Source organism: Coenobita brevimanus, chromosome 45 (assembly GCF_032717465.1).
Source record: "Coenobita brevimanus isolate Jiangsu-jjx chromosome 45, ASM3271746v2, whole genome shotgun sequence".
Lineage (NCBI taxonomy): Eukaryota > Metazoa > Arthropoda > Malacostraca > Decapoda > Coenobitidae > Coenobita > Coenobita brevimanus.
This window is the reverse complement of record NC_136998.1, coordinates 38,826,286-38,847,868: the sequence shown is the minus strand read 5'-3', so window position 1 is coordinate 38,847,868 and position 21,583 is coordinate 38,826,286.

Sequence of the window (21,583 nt, the reverse complement as noted above, 5' to 3'; positions counted from 1 at the left end):
CATCTTACCTTGGCCCTGATTTTCGTGTCTTCTCTCCATAGCCTTTCCTCTCCCTCTTCTTCCCTTTTTCCAGGCCCCATCCATACGTTTGCAGCTCTCCTACTCCCTTCTTACTAACCACACTTCCTCATTTCCTTTCTTCCCCTATCCCTTCCAGTTCCCTCCTCTTTCCCTCCATCCCTTTCCTCCTTCCTCCCCTTTCCATCCTTCTCTCTCTCTCTCTCTCTCTCTCTCTCTCTCTCTCTCTCTCTCTCTCTTTTCCAGTCCTTCCCTTCCCTCCTTTTCTTTGTATTTTCCCCCCTCCCTTCCCATTCCCTATCAGTTCCTTTCCATCCCCCTTTCCGTTTTTCCTCCCCTTTCCGTTCCCTTTTCCACATCCCTTCCCTTTCACCCCTTCTCCTCTTCCCTCCCTTTCTCTCCCTTTCATCCCCTCTCCTCTTCCCTTCCTTTCTCTTCCTTTCCTCCCCCTCCCTTCCCCTCTCCCCCATCCCGTGATAAAGCAGCGTTATCAGTGAGTCGTGAATGTTAATGTAGGGGGCCCTGCATCTCACCGCCCATTACTGATAAAATATTGACCTTGATTATAATTCCATGCATACGTCTTGTCTGAGGGAGGGGAGAGGGGGAGGTGGGGGTGAAATAGGGGGCATGGGGGATGAAAAAGGGTGGGAGGAAGATGGGGAGGTGGGTAGAAATGGGAAAAAGAGGGAGGAAAGGAAGGAAAAAATGGGGGGTAGAGAGGATAGGATGGAAGAGGTGAAAGCAGGGGTAGGTGGGGAGATATAAGGGGATTGAGGGGTGGAATGAGAGGAAGATGGGGAGAAGGGGGAGAAATAGGAAGGAAGAAATAGGATAGAGAAGTAGTAGGATGAAAGGAAGATGGGAAGGAGGTTAAAATGAGAAGTAATAGGAAGAGGATGTGTGAGATAGGATAAAAAGTTGAGACAGGAGGGAAGAAATGGAATGAAGGGAAACCAGGAGTGGAGTGGTAGGACACAGAAAAGGAAAACAGTTTTGGTTAAGGGTGGAATAAAAGTAGAGAGGGATTATTGATAGAAAAGGGGAGTGAAATGAAAGCAGAAAGACGAGAAGAGAAAGAGGGTGGAGGTAGGAGAGAGAGGGATTGGGGAGAGGGCTTAGTAAAGTAGGGAATTAAAGGAGAATAGAGAGAGGAAAATGAGGAGAGGAAAGGTGAGAATGGGAAGCAGTGGGTAGGGGAAAATAGGAGGGGAGGAATGGGAGGAGATGAGGATAGGAGAGCGGTCGGGGAGAGAGAGAGAGAGAGTAGAATAAGAGAGCTCGCGAGATTGAAAGACAGAGAACAAAGGCTTAAATGGATCAGAGGGAAGCGTGTTTTTGCTCCACATTGTTTAGCAGACTCGTAAATTAGGCCCTAATAAGATCCCTAATGATGCGATGTAATTAGATGGTAAAGCTTCTAGTTCTCTGCCTTAATGATCTTAGAGGGCAGTTAATTGGGGTGATTAGTGCTGGTTGCTCTTTATTAGGGAGCTGGTGGGTGTATTTGATGGTTGTGCTGGCGTGCTGGGTGTGTTGTTGTTGCTGCTGGTTGTATGTTGGTTGGTTGGTGGTGGTGGTGGTTTTCTAAGGATTATTGTTATTATTATTACTATTAGTTATTATTATTATTATTATTATTATTATTATTAGTTATTATTATTATTATTATTATTATTATTATTATTAGTATTATTAGTATTATTATTGTGATTATGATGGCGATGATGATGATGATGGCGATGATGATGATGATGATGATGATGATGATGATTAGTTTGTTGTTGTAGTGGTGGTGGTAGTAGTAATTGTTGTAGTAGTAATAGTAGTAGTAGTAGGCCCAGTAGTGGTATGCTAGAAGGAAGTAAAATGGTGGAGAAGGATGCTTATGTTGGAGTATGGCAATAAAAGGGAGGTTGGAGGCCATTTAAATAATAATAGTAGTAGTAGTAGTAGTAGTAGTTTGCTGTCATATTTAAATTCCACTTATTATTGTTGTTGTTAGACTTATAACTGCCCTTGTTTTTCTTGGTGTATGTGCCTTTATCATTCTTCGTTGTTTTTATTACCCTTTTATATCTTTTTTCTTCACTCTTTCCCCCTCTTTGCCTTTCACCACTCTCATCCCTTCATTCACCCCTCTTTCTGTTACTTTACTCACTTCTCCCTTGTTTTTACTCACCTCTTTCTGTCTTTCATTTCCCCATCCTTTCTTTCTTTCGTTCATTTCTCTCTCTCTTCTTTGCACTTACTTCGTCCACATCCCTCCCACACCAGCTCCTAAATCTCGTCCTTTTCTCACCCATCTCCTTCTCTTCCCTATCCACTCATTTCCTATCCCACTCCACTGTTTTCTCCTTACTCATTTCTCTCCACAACCTTAGTCTCTTCTCACTCTTTCCTGTTCATTCCCTCTCCTCCCACCTCCCTTCAGTACCTTCTCTCTTCTCTCCTTCCTCCCTTCCTTTCCTTTCCTTTCCTTTTTCTTCCCATTTTTCTTCCTCTCTCTCTTCCCTCCTCGCTTTTTCTTTTATCCCTTACCTACTCCTCCCATAAATTCATCCGCTTCTCTTCTCCTTTCATTCTTCTTGTCTCTGCCCTGCCCATTTCCTCCCTTCTTTCCTCCTTTTCCTCTCGTCCCCACTTTCCCATTCCCATCCCACCTCCTTCCCCTCCTGTCTCCTGTCCATTCCCCCCTTCTTACCTTCCTTTCGTCCACACTCTGCCCTTCCCTTTCCATCGCTCTCCCCTTCCCCTTCTTTCCACCTCCCCTTCCATATCATTTCCCTCCCCTCCCCTCCCCTCCTCTCCCCTCCCCTCCCCTCCCCTCCCCTCCCCTCCCCTCTCTCGCCCCGTAACTCTTGCCGCTGCCACGCCGGATTTATGGCAACAGTTCATAATCATAAAACAAAATGAATTCGTGGCGGCTCCTTGATAAATCTCCCGCCCTGGATGGAGACGAATCCTTGCTTGGGGAGAAGGAGGAAGGGAGGGAGGGGGAGAGAGGAGGTGGGAGGGAGGGAGGGGGAGAGAAATGGTGGGAGGGTGATGGTGGGAGGGTGAGAGAAATGGTGGGAGGGTGGGAGGGAGGAAAGGGGAGAGAAATGGTGGGAGGAATGGGGGGAGCGAAATGGTGGGAGGGAGGGAGGGGAAGAAAAAAGGTATTAGGGAGGGAGGGGGGAGAAAAGGTTAGAGAAGGGTAGGGGAAGAGAAAAGGTGGGAGGGACAGGGGAGAGAGAGAAAAGAAGGGGCGAAGAGGGATAGGGTGGGGAGGGAAATTGACGTGGAAGGAGGAGAGGGAGGGAAAGATAAATGGGGGGAGAAGGGGGGGATATTTGATGAAGGAGAGGATAGAGAAGAAGAGGGAGAAGGTGAGATTGATGGAATGACTGAAGGGAATTGATGGGGAGGGTGTGGTGGAGACTGACGGAGAAAGAGAGGGAGGGAGGGAGGGTGGATGGAGGGAGCGGATAGGATGTATAGAAAATCAGGTAAACAGAAGAGATGTTGACCTGTAAAAAGTCTGCAAAAAAAAAAAAAAAATCTCTCCTTTGTCCGCCATGAACTCTGAGGTGAAATGAAAAAGGGCATTAATGTTAGAAAGCGTTTATTCTAGAGTTAGACAGAGAGAGAGAGAGAGAGAGAGTAAATAAGTCCTTTGGTATTTAGGAACTATAAGGAGGATGAAAGATAGCAGGGAAGGATGAAAGGAGAGAGATAAATAGACAGACAGGTAGATAGATAGATAGAGGAATGTTTAGACTGTTAAACATAGAAATCAAAGAACAGCTTAAGGAAGAACTGAAGTAAAGCCAAAGAAGAATGTGACAGCAATAAAGAAAGAAGTAAGGACCAAGAAAATCGCAAGGGAAATGATGAAGAGCGAAGCAGTGATGAGAGACAATAAAGTAGGGAGAAATTTAGGAGGGAAGGAGAATTATGATGACAGAGAAAATTATGTGAGGAAGTGAGTGGGAGGGGAAGAAAGACGAAAGAAGGGCAGGGAACACGAGAGAAACAGGGGGAGGGAAGGAAAGGAAAGTGAGAGAGAGAGAGAGATTTATGGCTGGAGGGAAGATGAGATATGGGAGAGAGAGAGAGAGAGAGAGAGAGAGAGAGAGAGAGAGGAAATGATTTAAGGAGCGGAAAGAGGGAACTAAGGAAGAGATGAAGAAGAAGGAAAGGGAGGGAAAGAGAGGTAGGATATGAAAGAGAGAGAGAGAGAGAGAGAGAGAGAGTGGGGGGGGGCTAAGGAAGGGTCTGGTATTGGGGAGGAGGTTGTAAATTGGCCTTTTTTATATTATACGTGAATAATGGAGATGGATGCTCCGTCACCTTACCCTTTCTCCTCCCATCCTTCTTCCTTCCTTCCTCCTTCCTCCTTCCATATTTCTTCCTTCTTTCCTCCATCCATCCATATTTCTTCCTTCCTTCCTCCATCCATATTTCTTCCTTCCTTCCTTCCTTCCATATTTCTTCCCTCCATCCTCCCTCGCCTACTTTTTAAAAATCCTTATTCCCTTGTCCTACCTACCTACCTACCTTCCTTCCTTACTTACTTACTTACTTCCGTCCTCCTCCTTCTATCCTTCCTTCCTTCCTTCCTTACATCCGTCCTACTCCTTCCTTCCATCCAGCCTCCTTCTTCCTTCATTGTTTTCTCCTTTTCTTCTTGTCCCTTCTTCCCCTCCTTCTCTCTCTCTCTCTCTCTCTCTCTCTCTCTCTCTCTCTCTCTCTCTCCCTCTCTCCTTCCTTCCTTCCTTCCTTCCACCTAACACCTTTTGTTCCTTTTCTTTCTGCTTCTCTTTTCTTCCGCCTCCTTCCTTCATACTTTCTCACTTATCCATCACTCCTTTCTTTCAACCCTCCTTATTCCATTTCCTTCCTTCGTCCCTTCCTTCCTTCCTTCCATCCTTCCTTCCTTCCTCCCTCCCTCCCTCCCGTCTATGATGTACTGCGCTTTCAGGAGTAAAAAGTGAAGCATGTGTCAAGATTTCTTTCCAAGGACTGAGAAAGAGAGAGAGAGAGAGAGAGAGAGAGAGAGAGAGAGAGAGAGAGAGTTGGGGGAAGGAAAATGAGAGGAATAAGGGAAAAAGAAAGAAATTTAATGTGTGGCGTACGTGTATAAGAGAGAGAGAGAGAGAGAGAGAGAGAGAGAGAGAGAGAGAGTTGGGGGAAGGAAAAGGAGAGGAATAAAGGAAAAAGAAAGGAATTTAATGTGTGGTCTACGTGTATATGAGAGAGAGAGAGAGAGAGAGAGAGAGAGAGAGAGAGAGAGAGAGAGAGAGAGAGAGAGATGGCCTCACCCCCTTCCATTAACACCAGCAACACTGATATATCCCCTCTTTGTGTCTCCCTCAGTCCTCACCTAATGCTCCCCTCCCTCCACCTCTGTCGCCTTCTCTGTGGTGGGGATTGTGGTGGCAGTGGTGGTGGTGGTGGTTGTGGTGGTGATGATGGGGGCTGCGGTGGAAAAGGTTTGATGGTGACGATGGTGCGGTGATGGTGATGGTTATGGTAGAAGGTGTGGTTGTGTGGTAGCTGTAGTGTCTGTGTTTTTGGTGGTGATGGTGGTAGTAGTAGTTGTGGTTGTGGTGATAGTTATGATTGTAGTGGTGGTGGTTGTGGTAGTTGTGGTTGTTTGATAGTTGTGTTTTTTGGTCGTGGTAAAGATAATTATGGCAAGAGTTGTTGTTTTGGTGGTAGTTCGGAGTGTAACAATGGTGTGTGTGTGTGTGTGTGTGTGTGTGTGTGTGTGTGTGTGTGTGTGTGTACGTAAGCCAAACATTTCCATGTTATATGTAAAGAGGGTAGATGAGCTTGACAGTAGAATGGTGCGCACACACACACACACACACACACACACACACACACACACACACACTCTTCCGTTCTTTCTTCTTTAACACGTAAATTCAGATTCATAAAAATAAAATTACGTACTGTACGGTACAAACACCGAAAGATACACTACACCATTCTCTTCCTCTTTTTCTACACACACACACACACACACACACACACACACACACACACACACACACACACACACACACACACATTCTCTCTCTCTCTCTCTCTCTCTCTCTCTCACGTGATTAATGGTCTCTTATGTGCTCTCACTCACCACTACGTGTACAGGGTCAGTCCTATGGGTGCTGTGGTCACTCTCCCGTCACTCCCTGGGACGTAGAGAGAGAGAGAGAGAGAGAGTGTGTGTGTGTGTGTGTGTGTGTGTGTGTGTGTGTGTGTGTGTGTGTGTGTGTGTGTGTGTGTCTTTTTTTGGCATCTGATTAACATCCTTTTAATAATCACTTCACCTTTTCTGTACCTACTCAGTTTTATTATCATCCCACAATTTAGCTTCTCACAATTTATCGTCTCTCCTCTGCCACTTTTCATTATAATTATTTCCTTTTTATTATCATTCGCACATTTCCTTTCCAGTTATATTTATCTCCCACTTTGTCACTGTGGACTCTGTTTGTGTTCTCTGGATTATTTTATGTTCTTGCTGGATTATATTTATTCGTACTGCTGATTGGGTGTTCTCTCTTATTTAAATGCTGATTCTCTTGATGGTGTTATTGTTATTTTTACTTTTGTTGTTCGTCTGTTAATTGGGGGTGTATTTTTCCCCCCATGCTTTTTAGAGTTATATGCTTCTCAGTTAATTGCGTGTTTACTCGTTTATAAATGCTGATTATTTTGATTATCTTATTGCCAGTTTTATTTTATTTCCTTTCATGTGACTGGTAAATTAATTGGAGGTTGTTGTATCGTTTAAAGTTTTGTTTTTCTCTTATTTTCTTCATTATTTTAGTTATACGTCTTTCATTTAATTGGGTTTGGGTGTTCTTTCATTTATTAGGCTGATTGTTTTGATTGCCTTATTATTTTGATATTTTTACTTTTATGATAATGCATTACTAATTGGGGTTTCTGTAATATATAAAGGTACAGTAGATTTTTTTCACATTTACACCTGTAATTGCCGTATATTTCTCTCAGCTAATTGCGTGTCCTTTCGTATGTAGTGATTCTGTTGATTACAGTTTAGATTTCTGTGTTACAGGTTTGTTAATTGGATGACGTGTCTAATATAAATGGAGAAGTTTTATGTTTTCCTTACTTTTATTTATATCTCTCAATCTTTCTATCTATATATTTTTTTTTCCGCTGTTTTATACCGTATCTGGAGGGAGATTTGGTATATATATTTTTTTACTTTTAGAGATATTTAATTTGAGAGTTTTTTGTCATCTGGAATATTATCTTGCTTAGCTAACTGGTTGTCTCGTATATAAGGGAAGGATTTTTTTTTTTTTACTTATATTTATGGATTATAATTTCTTCAGCTAATTGGATTTTCTCTCGTATATAAAGGGAGGGTTTTATATATTTTTTCTACCTTTTTATATGGTTCTATAATTTCATAAGCTAGTTGGATTTCTTCTCGTATATAAAGGGTGATTTTTTTTTTTATAATCTTATTTATTGTCGTTTGGGATTAAATGTTCAGTAGTTAGATTTTATGCTGATTCCTACATGTTTAGCGGTTTGTTATCTTTAGTTATTTTTCTGTTATTGTTCAGTTAATTGGATTCTCTCTCTCTCTCTCTCTCTCTCTCTCTCTCTCTCTCTCTCTCTCTCTCTCATAAAATAGTGATTCTGGTTATTATCTTTGCCATTTTTTTTTTTATTTCTTATGTTACTGTTGGATTAATTGGATGATATCGGGTATATATATTGAAGGTGATGTTTGTGATGTGTGATGCTGGATGTGTGATGTTTGTTATGCCCTGTGCTGACGATATAATGAGGTTGTGATGTGTGGGGTAGTGATGTTTGATGTTTTTTTAATATACTGGTTCAGTGTGAGATGTGATGAGCCAAGTTGGTGTGTGGCGGTAGTGGTGTGATGTTTATATGATGTGCTGTGCTGACGATGTGTGACGGTAGTGATGTGTGATGTTTATATGATGTGGTGTGCTGACGATGTGTGACGGTAGTGATGAATGATGTTTATATGATGTGTGCTGACGATGTGTGACGGTAGTGATGAGTGATGTTTATATGATGTGTGCTGACGATGTGTGACGGTAGTGATGTGTGATGTTTATATGATGTGCTGTGCTGCCGATGTGTGACGTTAGAGCGTGGTGTGGGAGTATGTTGGTGAATCTGTTGTATGAAGCCCTGTCTAGATTGTCATGCTCAGCTGTCACTCACCAGGACAAGACTGACAGTGGCTCTCTAAATTCACCCAGGGTTTGTCAGGTGGTCGGGCGCCCCTTCATGAGAGAGCATAAGCTGTTGCTGTCTCACACGTACCCTCCCTGTTACTCAAGATTTCAGGTTTTGAGCAGATATTAATTTTGTGTTATTCTTAAGTGTAATACTTCATGACCTTCCTGTCACTCAAGACCTCAGGCTTTGAGCAGACATTTTTTTTTTTTTAGTGTGTTTTCTTGTGATCTCCCTGTCACCAAAAATTTCAGGATTTCAGCAGACATTATTATTATTATTATTATTATTATTATTATTATTTTACTTTTTAAGTGTGTTTTCTTTTGACCAAGCTTTTATTACATATTATACTTTATTAAGTAGGGGCTTTGAAGAGGAGTCAGGGGGTATATATATATATATATATATATATATATATATATATATATATATATATATATATATATATATATATATATATATAACACTAATATTAGTCTTAGGCTTCGTGATAATACAGTATTGTCAACATTAATAACGTCTTTTACTTTTTTAAAATAAATTGCACAACAGTACTTGCATGGACAGAGAAACCAAGCAGCATGAAAATACGAACTAGAGCAATACAAGAGAGAGAGAGAGAGAGAGAGAGAGAGAGAGAGACCCCAAGACATTTGTTTAGCCACAGATTAAACGGACGAGCGAGCCAGCAGCGCCTCCATAAATTCACAGGGGCATTTGGGAAGGGGGAAAGGGGGGGGACTGGGGGAAAGGAGGGAGCTTGGGGGAGGGGGGACAGGGAGAGGGTTGTGGGAGAGGGGGAAGTAGGAGAGGACTTGGAGAAAGGGAAAAGAGAGGGAGGGTACTTTGAACCAGGGATATAAAGGGAAAGAAGTGCTAGGAACGGAGCTGGGGAGAAGAGGAGGAGAGGGAAGGAGAGGGAGGAGGAACACAGGGAGGGGACATGGTGGGAGAGGAATTGGAGAAATGGAGTACTAGGGAACGGAGTTGGGAGAGGGAGAAGAGAGGGGGGAATGGTAAGTTACTAGTAAGGGGTGGGCGGGGAGTGTTTTTGGGGAGAGGGTCGCTAGTTGGGGGAAGGAACGGCTCTCAAGGGAGCAGATGGGGGGTGGAAGACGCTAGGAGGAAGCTGGGGGGAGGGGGCATTAGTAAGGGTGTCAGGGGGCAAGGATAGGGGCAATAGGGAACGTCTGGGGGGGGGGTCAGGGAGAGAACGGAGTGTCGGGGGGAAAGGGAGAGAGAAACATCAGAAAAGGACTCATGGAAGGGAGGGGAGAGGGGCTAGGAAAGAACTCAGGGGGATGGGGGTCCCTCAGGGGGTGCTTCAAGGGGAGGGGAGTGCCAGGAGGGGGTGTGAGGGGGCGTCAGGAGGGGGTCCAAGGGGGGCTTTAGGGAGGGGGGCGGCAGCATTAACTTAGTGCTACCCCGCAAGCTATTCCGCCGAATATATAGAAACATTAACGTCTGTTGCGGCGTGAAGAACTGCCCGCGGTAAATTTTCGGGGGTAAAGGGAGAGCTTTGGGGAGCTGGAACGGGGAGGGGAGAGTTGGAGGAGAGGGGAGTGGTTGGAGGGACGTTGAAAAGGGTTGGGGGAGTTAGAGAGGGTGGGGGAAGGGATGCAGTTAGTGTGGGAGAGGAAAGGTTAGAAAGGGAGGGGAGAGGACAGAAGAGGAAAGAGATTGGAGTGGTGTTGGAAAGGGATGGGAAATTTGGGGGGAGACACTGGGGAGGAGAGGTGTGTTTATTAGGTGTTGAGAGAGGTTTGTTGGGGGTAGAAGAGAGTTTTTGGGGGTAGGGGAGAGCAGCTGGATTGTGGAGGGGTGAGGTAGAAAGAGTAAGAGATAGGTTGGAGAAGTGTTGGACGGGGATAGGGAAGAGGTTGAGGGAGAAGTTGGAGGTGAAAATGTCCTTTATAGAGATGAGGAGGAGATCAAGGAGGTAGGGGAGAGTTTGAGGAGGTTGAAGAGGGTCAGGAGAGTTGAAGGAGGTGAGGAGATTGATAACTGGGGAGAGTTTGAGCATCGTTTTTGGTACTCTTCTTGACGCTTCTATAAATTTCATTCCTTAAGAACGTTGCTTCTCACTGTTTTCTTGGACGACTTATTGCTGAAGGGCATCGGAGAGAGCCATCAGCCCTGTTATCCTATTCTCAAGCCTTTTTAACAGGAGAATAAGTGTGCCTGTTAACATACGCTGAACCAACTCCTGTAGAATGGACAGTAAGTTTAGAGTGATCTGTGTATCTGTATACTGGTAACACACACACACACACACACACACACACACACACACACACTCTCTCTCTCTCTCTCTCTCTCTCTCTCTCTCTCTCTCTCTCAGGGGGTGTAGAGGGAAGTTTGTGTGGACGGTCTCATTTGCTGCCTTAATAATGTCAAGTTGAAATGGGATCAGTAGGGGGGATGGAGGGAGGGCTGCTTGGAGGGAGAGACTGTCGAAGGAAGAAATAGTGGAGAGAGAGAGAGAGAGAGAGAGAGAGAGAGAGAGAGAGAGAGAGAGAGAGAGAGAGAGAGAGAGCAAAAGAAGAAAGAATAAAACAGGACTAAGAATTAATCATGAAGTCAAGTGTAAACCAGAAAGGCTTGATAGTCTGTCAGTAAATAAGAGGTAAAGGTAAAGAATAAGGAAGAAAGAAAAGGCAAGACTGGAAATAGATGTAAAAGGAGTAAGGAAGAGTTAAAAGGAAGACCGTCAAAAACAAAGGGAAGAGAGAGAGAGAGAAACAGAAAAGGGAGAGAACCAAAGTAAAACAGGAAAGAGAATTGGTAGAAGAGGAAAGAGTAAGAGGCAACGGGGGAAATAATTCTGAAATGTGAGGGAGGGGGAGTTTAGAGGGAGAAAGATGGAAGGGGAAGCGGGGAGGAAGGGGAGAAAGCGATTAGGTAGAAAGTGGAGAGTGAGAGGGAGAAAGGAGGAGGAAAAGGAAAGTGAGTTTAGGAAATTCTGTGGATGTTAGTTTTGCTTCTGTAAAGTAATGAAAGTAGTAATATTAGGACGAAAATATTACTGGTGTTTATCGTGTCTTTTTTATCATTGTCGTGACTTGTTCATTTGTAAGAATTATGCTCACGTTTGGAAAAATTGTCACACCACACACCACAACAATCACAACCACACCTCCGCACATCACACTTACTACAACCACACCTACACTACCACATCACCACACCTGGGACAACCACACATCTCTACCACACCTACTGCTGTCACATCACCACCACACATCTCCACACCTGACACCACTACATCTGTACCGCACCTCCACACACAATACTTACCGCTACCACATCATCACCAAGCCTCCACACACCACACCAGCCACTACCACACGCCCACCACTACCACAACCACACATTCCACCACACCTGCCACTGCCACACCTGGAGGCCATCGTAGGAGAGACAGAGGGACATTAACCAGATCCCTGAGCGGTCGTTGAGGCAGCTCCGACACACAGTTTGTAGAGATCCCAGCCCTCCCTCTATCCCCCCCCTCCGTTCCTCTCTCCCCCCCCCTTTACGGTTGCTGGGACTGGGCTGGGATTGGATGGGAGAGATTGAGAATTGCTAGGAGCGGCTGGGAATTGCCATGGGAGACTAGGAATGGTTGGGAGTGGCTAGGATGAGAGGGTAGTGTGTCTAGTAAAGGCTGGGAAGAGCTGGGACTGACTATGAGAAGCTTGTGTTTAGTGGGAATGGCTGAGAGTACCTGGGAAGAGTTGGGAAAAGTTAGGATTGGCAGAGAAAGTGGGTGAGACTGAGAGACTGCTGAATTAAAGAGAGACTGAGAGTTAGGAGAATGCAGGGACCTAGAACCAGAAACACAGACAGGTAGATATATTAAGAGTCACACAGAAAGAGTCAGACAGACACAGATAGACAGGATGACGGACAGAAAGACAGACAGAAGACAGAGCGAGGCAGGGAGAATCTAGAAAATGGAAAAGGTTGGGGTGAGAGATTAAACAGAGGGGAAAGTAGGAGGGAGATGGAAATAAGAGAGAGAGAATTAAGCTAAATGGTTGTGGGAGGAAGGATGAGGGGAGCGGGAGGAGAGACGAAGATAACAGGAGGAAAAGGGAGGAGGGAGAGAGAGAAAGGAGGAAAACAAAAGGAGGGAAGGAGAGAGACGAATGGAAACAGAACAGGAGAAGAGAATGGAAGGGAGGGAAGGGATTTCGAAAAGTAAGATAGAGGAAGGGAGGAGAAGGAAGGAAGGCAGTAGGAGGGCAGAGGAGAGTGGAGGAAAATTAGGAAGGAATGGGAGAAAGTTAGGGGAGAGGAGGAGGGAGCTGATAAAGTATAGAAGAGAGGGATGTACAAAGATGAAGGAAATAATATAAGTAAGGGAAGGGAGGGAAAATAAGAAGACGAGCTAGAGGCGGATGGAGAGAGAGAGAGAGAGAGAGAGAGGAATATAAGGGACGAAAGGAAGGGTAAAATATGTCACATGATGGAGAAGAATAAGAAATAAAGGAATAAACATAACAAAGTAATTTACAAACAACATACACCTCTCCACAGTCTGTATCCAAACACAGAGTCCTTTAATGCAACTCGTATGTAAACACAACATTTTGCCCATAATCCAAAGTGGCATCACCCCCCACTATGCAACCTTGAGATAAAGCCAGGATCTCCTATTACCCCACCCGTATATAATCCCAAAATCCTCCCCCACTACCCGACCCGTATATAAAACCCAGGGTCCAGATGGCAGTAAAGCAACCTACCCTCATTACTCCCCCTTCCCCCCCTCCTCCCCTTCCCCCTGCTCCCCTTCCCCTTCCTCCCCTTCCTGTTCTACCCTTCCTCCTTCCCTTTTACCCTGCTTTCGTTCTTCTTTCTGTATTTTCCCCTTTCCCTCTTCCTACCTCTGTTTCCTTTCACCCCCTCCCCTCCATATTCTCTCTCTCTCTCTCTCTCTCTCTCTCTCTCATCCGTCTACCCTTTCCCTCTCTACTCCCCATTCCTCAGTTCTACTTCTACCCTTTTGCCACTGCCATATTCCCTCTGTCTCTGTCTGTCTCTGTCTGTCTGTCTGTCTGTCTGTCTGTCTCTGTCTGTCTCTGTCTCTCTCTCTCTCTGTCTCTCTCTCTGTCTCTCTCTCTCTGTCTCTCTCTCTCTGTCTCTCTCTCTCTCTCTCTCTCTCTCTCTCTCTCTCTCTCTCTCCCCTTCCTCCTCCTTCCCTGCCCCAGATTTCCTCTTTTCTCTCTCCCTCTCATCCTCTCCCATTCCTCTCTCTCCCTCCCTCCCCCTTCTCTCTTCTCCCCATCGCTACCTTTCCTCTCTCTCTTTCCCTCCTTCTCCTTTCTTCTCCCATCTCTACCTTTCCTCTCCCTCTCTCTCTTTCCCTCCTCCTTTCTTCTCCCCATCCCTGTCATTCCTCTCTCTCTTTCCCTCCCTTTCTCCCTCCCTCCCACTGAGCGTGTAAGGCCTCACCCTCGTATTCCTTGCAACGCTAACCACAACACACTAACTCAGCGTGACCGCAATCTGACCCGGATTTACGCCTCTCCGTCCGGGTTATGCCGAGGAGAGCCGAGTACGGATCGAGTTAAAGGTTCGGGTTTTGTGTTGCGGTGGTTCGTTTCCGGCGTGGGATTCGGATGGGACGGGACTCGTGAGACAGAAGTGGGATAGAAATTGGATGGGATGGTAGGTTGTGGTTGGGCTGGGACTCGTGGGATGAAGTGAGTTGGGAATTGGATGGGACGGTGGGGTGTGGTAGGGTTGGAAGGATCAGGCTTGTGGAAGTGGGATAGAAATTGGATGGGATGGTGGGGCGTGGTTGGGCTGGGACTCGTGGGATGGAATGGGATTGGGTGGGACGAAGGGAGATGCGAATTGGATGGGACGGTGGGGGATGGTAGGGTTGGAAGAATCAGGCTTGTGGGATGGGATGGGTGAGGTAAAGTAGGATTGACTGGGATAGGATCTAGAAGGAAAGCATGGGATGGAGTGAGATGGGATGGATAGGAAAGGATGGAGGCGATGGGAAGGGAAGGGATGACGTGGTGTGGAATTCGGTGAGACGGGACGAGTCGGGATGGGATAGAATTAGGCGAGCTGAAATGTGGAGAGAGAGGATGGAGTAGGATGAATCTGGATTAAATAGGAGAGTGCCAGATGGATTGCGTGAAATTGCCGTCAGATTAGATTATGTGGATTTCTCATATTAAATTGGGATGTTGATAGATTAACTCCATTTAGGCTGAGACGTCCTTTTTTTATTATCTATCTGGCTATTTTTAGGTGATTTTGTTGTTTGAGAGAGACCTGTAAGAAGAAGGACGTTATGTTACCTGTATTACCTTCCGTTCTTGAATACACGATGCACATACACACTCAGACACACACACTCACCCATGCATATCTAATTCCCCCCCTCCCTCTCTCTCTCTCTCTCTCTCTCTCTCTCTTTCACACACACACACACACACACACACACACACACACACACACACACACACACACACACACACACACACACACACACACACACACACACACACACACACACACACACACACACACACACACACACACGGACCACCCATCCCTCCATACCTCTTCAATCCATCTCCCCCATACACGAAACCAACCCCACCCTTTACCAACACACACACGCCCCTCCTCCCAACACACACACACACACACACACACACACACACACACACACACACACACACACACACACACACACACACACACACACACACACACACACACACGCACGCACGCACGCGCGCGCGCGCGCGCGCAACCCGGCAGTGTGTACATCATGCCGAAGACCATCATCGTGGGGGAATGAGTTTACCTAATGACGTGGAGTTACCTCGTTCTGGGGCACCAATTAGCCTCCGAGACGAATCATGTACAATAACTTGGCTCGTTCGTCTTGCAGCCCGCACACAGAGCAGGGCGTGGGTGGGGGGGATTTGAGGGAGGGAGGAGAGAGGGGGATTGGGAGAATGTGGGTTGGGGAGAGGAAGGAGAGAGGGACTGGGAGAATGGGGGATGGGGAGAGGAAGGAGAGAGGGGCTAGGACAATGGGTTAGAGGAGGGAGGATGGTAAGAAGGGTAGGAGGACCGAGGGAGATTTAGGTTAGTATGAGAAGAGAGAGAGAGAGAGAGAGAGAGAGAGAGAGAGAGAGAGAGAGAGAGAGAGAGAGAAAGAGAGAGAGAGAGAGAGAGGAGTCTTGGTGGATGAGAAGAGGTAGGTGGATAAGTTTGGGTGCAGGGTGGGTAGGAATGAGGAAAGGAGGTAATGAGAGTAAGACGATCAAGGGAGCTGTGCTGGGTGGATAGTTGAGAGAGAGAGAGAGAGAGAGAGAGAGAGAGAGAGAGAGAGAGAGGGAGAGAGAGAGAGATGGGAGGTGGAGGGTTAAGAGGGATAGAGGTAAGTTTGGGTGGTTGGGAGGAGAGATGTTAGTAGGTTGGGTTGGTGGAGGTGTGGAAGAAAGAAAGCATGGGAAAGTTGGAGGAGGGAGAGAAGCTTGAAGGAATGGATAGGAGAGAGAGGAGGGGAGGCTTTGGTGTGCACGAGGACGGAGGGAGGCTAATATAAGGATGGAGAGTGAAAGAGACGGAAAGGGAGAGGGATGGTGGCTTGGAGAGAGGTAGATTAGGAGTGTGAGCTAGGAGAATGAGAGTGGGAGAAAGGATAGAGAACAGATTACACAGGAAAGCAAACAGCAACAGACCTTATGGTCCTTTCGAATAAGGTAGAATGGAAGAGTGTGAAAAGAGAGTAAGATGGAATGGAAGAGTGTGAAAGGAGAGTAAGGTGGAATGGAAGAGTGTGAAAGGAGAGTAAGGTGGAATGGAAGAGTGTAAAAGGAGAGTAAGGTGGAATGGAAGAGTGTAAAAGGAGAGTGATGTGGAATGGAAGAGTGTGAAAAGAGAGTGATGTGGAATGGAAGAGTGTGAAAGGAGAGTAAGGTGGAATGGAAGAGTGTAAAAGGAGAGTAAGGTGGAATGGAAGAGTGTAAAAGGAGGGTGAGGTGGAATGGAAGAGTGTGAAAAGAGAGTGATGTGGAATGGAAGAGTGTGAAAGGAGAGTAAGGTGGAATGGAAGAGTGTGAAAAGAGAGTGATGTGGAATGGAAGAGTGTGAAAAGAGAGTGATGTGGAATGGAAGAGTGTGAAAAGAGAGTGATGTGGAATGGAAGAGTGTGAAAAGAGAGTGATGTGGAATGGAAGAGTGTGAAAAGAGAGTGATGTGGAATGGAAGAGTGTAAAAGGAGAGTGAGGTGGAATGGAAGAGTGTGAAAAGAGAGTGATGTGGAATGGAAGAGTGTGAAAAGAGAGTGATGTGGAATGGAAGAGTGTAAAAGGAGAGTGAGGTGGAATGGAAGAGTGTAAAAGGAGAGTGATGTGGAATGGAAGAGTGTGAAAAGAGAGTGATGTGGAATAGAATAGTGTGAAAAGAAAGTAAGATGGAATAGAATAGTGTGAAAGAAGAGAGCGGTGGAATGGCAGACTGGAAATAGAGGAGGTGGGGAATAAGAATGATCAAAGAGAAAAAACGAATGAAATAACAGAATTGGATAACAGATAGGGTGCGATAGTGGGAAAAAGAGATAGAGGAGAAGTTTAAAAGTAGAATATACGCAGCAAAGTAACGTGAGAGAGTGGGAAAAGCCAGGTACATTGGCGGGGAGATTAGGAAATGGGAGGGAAATGGGAGGTGAGGGCAGGGACATGGGCTGGGAGGGCAAGTAAAAGAGAAGAATATGGGGAAAATGAAGGAGAGGTTGACTGGGATGGAAGTAAATGAGAGCGATAGGGTGGAAAACAGGAAAAGTGACTGAAGTAGACGAGAGGGAGGGAGTAAAATTAAATGTGAGGCGAAGATAAGACATGATTGACTGGAGGGGAAAATATGCTGATGGGGGAGGACGATGCAAGAATTGAGGAAGACGGAAATAGTAAAAGATGTTGATAGCGAGGAAAGAAGACCAGGAAGTAGGTGAGTAAGAGACAGGAATGTGAACCAAAAAAGTTGGAGATTTTAATGTAGGAGGGAATAATGAGAGAGAGAGAGAGAGAGAGAGAGAGAGAGAGAGAGAGAGAGAGAGAGCGCAGCTAAAATGGCACTCTTGCCTCGCCTTGTAACAGAATCACTCCAGTAATGACCTCATGTTTCACCCTTGTTGGCGCGACACTGGCCAGCTGTGTGTGTGTGTGTGTGTGTGTGTGTGTGTGTGTGTGTGTGTGTGTGAGAGAGAGAGAGAGAGAGAGAGAGAGAGAGAGAGAGAGAGAGAGAGAGAGAGTACAGTTCTAGTGTTTTTTTGTCTTTTATTTGACAGAGAGGTTGATATACTTGTAAAACTCTGTCTGTGTGTGTGTGTGTGTGTGTGTGTGTGTGTGAGAGAGAGAGAGAGAGAGAGAGAGAGAGAGAGAAAAGACGGCAGCCTTTTTATGTGAGTTTATGGATGTGTGACTGTGTGTGTGTGGAGCTTCAATGTGTGTACTCGTATATGTGTGTTACTTTAGTGACGGCTTATGATTACATGGGTTTCCAAGTGTGTGTGTGTGTGTGTGTGTGTGTGTGTGTGTGTGTGTGTGTGTGTGTGTGTGTAGTTCTATTTTTTTTTTATGCAAGGAAGAAGGAACCAAAGGCCAGGAGCCTGCAAACCATTCCTTCCAAGAAAAAAAACAAAAACAAAAAACAAAAGAGAGCCAAATTCAAGATCCGTGCATGTGATGTCTTTATGATCGGACTAAAAGTAAGCTGTTTTTCTTGGTTTATGTGTGCGTGTGCAATGTCTGTGTGTGAAGTTGTGTGCGTGTGTATGTATGCTTGAGTGGGTGTAAACTGGAGGTGTTATTAGTGCTTGTTTGAAGGCCAGACCCGTGTGTGTGTGTGTGTGTGTGTGTGTGTGTGTGTGTGTGTGTGTGTGTGTGTGTGTGTGTGTGTGTGTGTGTGTGTGTGTGAGAGAGAGAGAGAGAGAGAGAGAGAGAGAGAGATGGAGTGTGTGTGTGTGTGTGTGTGTGTGTGTGTGTGTGTGTGTGTGTGCGTGTGTATCTGCATATGTGCGTTTGTGTACTTGTACGTGTGTGTGTGTGTGTGTGTGTGTGTGTATATATATATATATATATATATTTATATATATATATATATATATATATATGTGTGTGTGTGTGTGTGTGTGTGTGTGTGTGTGTACGGTACGTCTGAGTAGGTGTGTGGGAGTGTTTATATTCCAGTCAGGCAGCTTCTATAATCGTACAGCAATATCAGACGTCACTCAGAGCAGTCGTAGTCCTTCGTATCCTTCACCATCCTTGTACATCTCTCGCCAGCCTTCTTACTCCCTCTCAGTCTTTGTATAACCTTCATTTTGTTCTTTATATTCCTTGGCGTTTATCCTCACCCTTTATTATTCTTATTTTCGTTGTCCACATTCTTCATTTCTTCATTCATGCTATTCACCAGTTTTTATATCCTTGCCTGTCCTTGTGTAGCCTTTGTTTACGTCCATCCTTCATTACTCTTCTGTGCCTTTCAGTATTATTCAGTGTCCTTTAGTATCTTCCTCATTCATTCAGCATACGTCAACGTTATATTTCCTGCAACATTTGTATAATTTCTTCCGCATCCCTTTGATCCCGTCAGCATTCATCACGTTGCCATATCCTGCAGCATCCTTCTGTGTAATTCTGCATCCTTCAGACCGTTTCACCACCCCTCAGACTCCTTCAGCATCCTTTAAACTCCTTCAGCTTCCTTCACACTCCTACAGCATCTTTCAGACTCCTACGGCATTCTTCAGACTCCTTTCATCATCCTTATCTTTCAACATCCTTCTCACTCCTTCAGCATCCTTCATCTCGCTTACTTTTGTTCTTCAATTTCCAGGATCATTATCTCGCTTTACATCCATATTTCATCCTTCAGTCCTCAGCAGTTTCCCTCATCATCCTTCTCACTCCTTCAGCATCCTTCATCCCTCTCATTATCTCTTATATCTGTTCTTCATTGTCCTTCAGCCCCAAGCAGTATCCTTCTACATCCGTCAGCATCCTCTTACATCCTTCAGCACCTCTCCAGCTCCTTCAGCATCCTTCATCCCCCTCACCTTGCTCCTCAATCCCCATCATCATTACCTCCCGGCAAAATTACCTCAACGCATCCACACACCTGAACCCCTAGTCCATCCATCCGTCAGCCCTGGTTAGCTTATCACTCTCTCTATCTAACCAGCCTCTCCCCGCCTCTATCTACTCCTGTTTATCGAGCTGTCAGTCTTCATCTATCCGCGAACCCGTCAACCCCCGCTTGCTTGGGTTCGGGTGTCTTATTTTTTAGCAAACAAGTCGGGTACGGTCGGGTATTAAGTCGGGTCCGGTCGGGTGTTTTGTCTGTGTATCAACTTATCTACTTGGTCACCCCATTAATGTAACTTTTATACTTTGGTTGGGTCGGTGTTTTGCACTGGTTTTGTGTTATTTGGGTACGTAATTAGCTTTTCCACTAGGATGAGAGAGAGAGAGAGAGAGAGAGAGAGAGAGAGAGAGAGAGAGAGAGAGAGAGAGAGAAAAGGGAGAGAAAAGGGAAGGAAAGGAGGGGTTGGTTAGAGTTTGCTTAGGGCGTGTGTCATTTGGCTGAGTGAGATGAAAATGGAGGAGAGAGGGGAGAGGAAGAAAGGAAAAGTTCAAAAATAGATGGAGAGGTACGAAGAAAGAGGGGAAATGAGAACAAGAATGAAGTAAAGTCTGGAATATATATATTTTTATATTATTTGGGTGAATGTGTGAGAAACCAAAGAGGGGAGAGCATGTAGAATGAAACAGAAGTTAAAAAAAATAGTCGAGTAGGTCTACAGAGAGAGAGAGAGAGAGAGAGAGAGAGAGAGAGAGAGAGAGAGAGAGAGGAAAGGATAGGAAAATAAAGGAAAGGAAAGGAAATGATGCAGCGCAGGTGAAAACAAGCAAATCAGTAAACACATAATGCTGAGAGAGAGAGAGAGAGAGAGAGAGAGAGAGAGAGAGAGAGAGAGATCCGAATTAGGACGTGTTATTTATTTAAGTGACTGAGAGAGGAAAGGAGGTGACTAGAAATAACGAAATAGGGAACACTTGATAAAGGGAGGAATGGGTAGGGAAAGAGAGAGAGAGAGAGAGAGAGAGAGGGAGAGAGAGAGAGGCAGCAGGTAAAAAGGGCGGCCAGTCCTCGGCGTCAGTGTAATAGCCTGACTGACAGAAACTTAATGATTTAAATCCAACTTCCCCCCGGTGACTGACAGAGTGACGGGCTGCTGACGACCGCGTGATATACAGAGCCGGGCAGGGGAAGGGGAAGAGGAAGGGGAGGAAAGGTCAGGGGAGAGATTAGAGAGAGAGAGAGAATGGGAGAGAAAAGAGGAGTAGAGGGAGAGGGCAAAAGAATGAAGGGGAGGAAAGTCAGGGGAGAGATTAGAGAGGGAGAGAGAGGGAAAGAGAGCAAATGGGAAAGAAAGGGAAAAGAGAGGTAGAAATGGAGGGCAAGAAAGGGAAGGGGAGGAAAGGTCAGTGGAGAGATTAGAGAGAGAGAGAATGGGAGAAAAGGGAAAAGAGAGGTAGAGATGGAGGGCAAGAGAGAGAGAGAGAGAGAGGATGGGAGGGAAAGGAAGAGAGAGGTAGAAATGGAGGGCAAGAAAGAGAAGGGGAGGAAAGGTCAGGGGAGATATAAGAGAGAGAGAGAGAGAGAGAGAGAGAGAGAGAGAGAGAGAGAGAAAGGGAGGAAAGGTCAGGGGAGATATTAGGGAAGGAGAGAAAGGGAAAAAGAGCGAATGGGAGAGAAAGGAAAAGAGGAGAAAGAGAGAGAGAGAGAGAACGGGAAAGGAAAAAGAGAGGTAGAGATGAGGGAGCTAAGAATTGAGAAAGAGAAAATGAGGGAGAGAAGAGAGAGAGAGAGAGAGACAGCGGAAGATGAGGGGAAAAAGAACTGAGGAAGAGAAAGAGATGGAGAGAGAGCAGGGGAAGGAGAAGAGGAAGGGGAGGAAAGGTCAGGGGAGAGATTAGAATGTGAGGGAAAGAGCGAGAATGGGAGAGAAAAGGAAAAGTGAGAGAGAGATGAGGGAGGTAAGAATTGAGGAAGAGAGAGAGAGCAGGGGAAGGGGAAGAGGAAGGAGAGAGATAGAGAGGAGAGAGGGAGAAAGGAGAAAGGAGAGGGATTAGAGAGGAGAGAAAGAGAGGGAAAGGGAAAAGAGAGAAGAGGAAAGGCTTGAGACAAAAAAAAAATAGAAGTGGAGATCTGGGAAGGAGGAAGAGGAAAATGAGGAAAAATCAAGCGAGAGGGTTGAGAGAAT